At 43.3% G+C, this 3913-nt stretch overlaps 1 protein-coding gene across 1 annotated transcript in view; it reads right to left on the bottom strand.

The window, feature by feature from the left end:
- Positions 1–3913, bottom strand: part of ATF6 (activating transcription factor 6) — a 255241-nt gene that overhangs the window by 121975 nt on the left and 129353 nt on the right. The gene's annotated exons all lie outside the window — the stretch shown is intronic.

Below are 3913 nucleotides of genomic sequence, written 5' to 3'. Positions count from 1 at the left end.
GAAGAAGAAGGTCGAGTGTTACTGAAGTCAAAAATGCATGTCCTCCCCAAATACTTCCCACTCTACGACTATGTCTAAACTGCAAGAACTCTTTCAACCCAAATGTTAAACAGCACTCATCTTATTCTCTGAGATATAACTGGTATATATCCATACTATGCCAGCCTCAAAGTTCCCTCTCTCTCTCTCTGTGTCTGTCTCTCTCTGGTCAAATTAAAATAAATGAATAAAATTAAATTAAATTAATCTAAAAAAAAAAGGGTACCATTGCATTAGGAGCCACTCAACTACTGCTAGCCATTGATATTAAAAGTGCTACGTTAAGTGCCTTGATAAATTTAAAAACTAAAATGATCATATCTTAAATCACACCATACCCTGAAAGATACACTCAATTGATAATAGTATAATTCTTAACATTTTCAGAGTCTTTTTGTGTTCAGTACAATAAGCCAACAAACAACCATAAGAGTTAAACGAATCCTAAAATAACTTCATTCTTTTTTCCTAAGAGAAAACATGTGTATCAAACACTATTCATTTAAGAGGAGAAAAAGACTGACCTAAGTGGAAATCATAAATGAGTCATAAGAACGTCTTCTGAAACAAACCCATTTACTTAGCAGGCCATTTCTTTCTTTATTATTTTTTTGGTTTTGGAGAGGTTTTTGCTATAGGGCGCGTGCACTCACCAGACAGACAGACAGAGAAAGAGAGACAGAAAGCGAGAAATCACCCCCCAGGGGGGATGGTCACGCCGCAATCCCTTCTCCTCCATTCTCCTCTCGGGATCTTGGGCACGCACGCACACGCGCCCAGCGTAAGTTTTAAGCCACCAGGTCCAGGACGTGAACCACGGTCAACTACATGGGAGTCCAGCGACATAGCCATTACGCTAACTGCTGGTCCCTTAGCAGGCCATTTCTGATGATAACATTTTAAATACACAGCCAACTCCTACGATCTGTGGGAGTTGTGCTCTAAGTCACTGTGGTCACTGAATCAGGGACTCCTGAGCCACCCTCAGGAGCAGGTTGGGTTCCGGTGAGCCTCTGTTACAATGTTTTTGTCAGCCTATCAATGCACGACCTTATTTTCTGTATGCTTCTATTGGAAGACACCCTCTTTAACACATGTTATTTTATTCATCATGACCAATAGCACTATAACTCATGCCTGAATGAAGCTTACCTAACACAGATAATTTCTCCTGGGCTTAGGAACCCCTGATGACACTTCAGCAATATGCCTGGGAGCCATTTTAAGCAGTAAAATCACCAACGAAAAGCAGAAAGCAAGAAAACCACAGTACTGCGTAGACCATGGAAAGGACATTGCTTGCACTGTCAGAGCTAAAACAAGAGGGCAGAATGCTGCCTGCTCAGCCTCACCTGGGAGCATCCATGCATGTCTGCAAATGACCTCATACTGATTTGGAGGTTACAAAGAAATGTGAGCAAGTCAGTGGATTAGCAAACACAGAAGCTGTATAAATAATGAATATTGACTACAATCCATTAAAAATATGCTTAGTTTATGGGACCACCAGAAGCATAATGGTCATGTTGCTGGACTCCCATGTAGTCGACTGTGATTCTAGTCCAGACCACGCAGCTTAAAATTCACTCTGGGCATATATGCATGTATGCCCAAAATCCCAAGAGGAGAATTGAGGAGACGGGATTGCAGCATGGCCACACCCCCAGGGGGTGATTTCTCACTTTCCCTCTGTCTGCTTCTCTCTGACTCTTTCCAGTAAGCACACACATCCTATGGCAAAAAAACTAAAAACAAAACAAAAAATATTTTTGATGTATGATTCTGAAGGCATAGTATTTCTTCATAAATTAAACATTTTTTTTTCCTTTTTTAGAGAGAGATTTTTGCTGTAAGGTGTGTACACTCGCCATAGAGACATGATCTGCAAGCCGCTGGGTCTGGGACTTGAACTGCAGGAGATTACATGGGAGTCCAGCACCTTAACTCCACACCATCTGCTGGCCTCTTACTAGTTTATTTTTTGTGCTAGAGGGCACTGGCACTCTCCAGAGACAGATAAAGAGACAGAGAGAGAGGCAGAGGAGAAAGCACTCCCCAGTAGGGCATGATCACACTGCAGTCACTTCTCTTCTACTTTTCCTTTCAGGATTTTGAGCATCATGCACATGTGCTGGGTGTGTTTCTCAAGCCCCCAGGTCCAGGACTTGAACTGCACAGTAGACCATGAGGGTTCCAGCTACCTTAAGAAGGCCCGAAGCCAGTCTATGATATATTTTTTAAATAAATGTATAATAATGGGATGAAACAGTCTGGTGAACAAGGAATTATTAGTTACTATACATATAAATATATTTGCATTCCTCATTTATTTTTTTTTTTTTGGAGAGGTTTTTGCTATAGGGCACGTGTACTCGCCAGCCAGACAGAGAGAGACAGAGAGACAGAAAGCGATAAATCACCCCCCAGGGGGGATGGTCACACCGCAATCCCTTCTTCTCCATTCTCCTCTTGAGATCTTGGGCACGCACACACACGCGCCCGGCGTGAGTTTAAGCCACCGGGTCCGGGACTTGAACAGCGGTCGACTATGTGGGAGTCCAGCGACATAGCCATTATGCTAACTGCTGGCCCCTGCATTCCTCATTTCAACAGGATAATAGAGTCTCAGGATTTTAAACATTCATGATTACTAATATACTACTCACTGTCATTTGATAGGAATCCTCAGTTAATAGGATAATGAAAAAATAGCTTTCAACTAACATTTCACAATACATTTTTATTTGTTTTCTTGGTGCCTACAAGTAAGTGAACTGTAAATCTGTGGCAGAGCTACAGATAAAACCTTAGACTCTAAAGTTTGCTTCGATGGTAGTTGTCAGTTAATATCATGACATGATCATCTTCTACCACTGGAGGGGGGCAAGCAATACATGCTAAGTGCTCTAAATATATTACCTAATTTAACCATTAGGTCAACTCTGTGCAGCCTGATCTGTGGGGATGAGGAAACTTCCATGATCCTGCCTGAGCCATAGAGCAGAAGAGCGGCAAAGTCACGGTCCGAGCTCTGCCCACTCAGCACAAAAGCTGGCATCTGGACCTGACAGCTCCTTGCCTCCCACATTACCTCTCCTTAAGTTAGGGATGTCTTGGTAAAGGCATTCGAGCCTCTGACAACAGCACCCTCTTTGGAATCCTTCGCAACCTCTAGCAGTATGGCATAGTGAAAACGCATTTTTTTTTTTTTTGGAGAGATTTTCACTGTAGGGCGCATGCACTCGCCAGACAGACAGAGACAGACATAGAGAGAGAAAGCGAGAAATCACCCCCCAGGGGGGATGGTCACGCCACAATCCCTTCTCCTCCATTCTCCTCTCGGGATCTTGGGCACACACGCACACGCGCCCGGCATGAGTTTTAAGCCACCGGGTCCGGGACGCGAACCACGGTCGACTACGTGGGAGTCCAGTGACATAGCCATTACACTAACTGCTGGTTCCCAAAAACGCATTTTTAATCAAACAGCTAGGGCCTCCATTTTGACCCTACCATTTGGCTCTATGACTGAAAGTTACAAAAAATAAATGACTTGCCCGGATAGAATGACTTTCCCATTCATAAAATATACTGCAAGTTCTATGGATATAAAGATTGGGCCAGTTCCATGGCATGGTGGTTAGGACAGTTATATTCAACATGTCTGACAGCACAGTTCAAGTCCCACGTTTGACAACATGAGAAACACACCAAATACATGTGTCGACATGCCCAAAATCCCAACGGGAGGGAGAGATGAAAGAGAAGGGATTGGACGTGACAATGCCCATAGGAGGTGTTTTCTCCTGTCCTTCTCTCTCTGTCTCTTTGTCTCTCTCTGGCCAGTGCACATATCTTCCAGAAAAAAAAAAAA

This window comes from Tupaia chinensis, unplaced genomic scaffold (genome assembly GCF_000334495.1).
Source record: "Tupaia chinensis unplaced genomic scaffold, TupChi_1.0 Scaffold000070_1, whole genome shotgun sequence".
Taxonomy (NCBI): domain Eukaryota; kingdom Metazoa; phylum Chordata; class Mammalia; order Scandentia; family Tupaiidae; genus Tupaia; species Tupaia belangeri.
The sequence above is the reverse complement of the archived record's forward strand: the minus strand, read 5'-3'. Positions and strand labels throughout refer to the sequence as shown.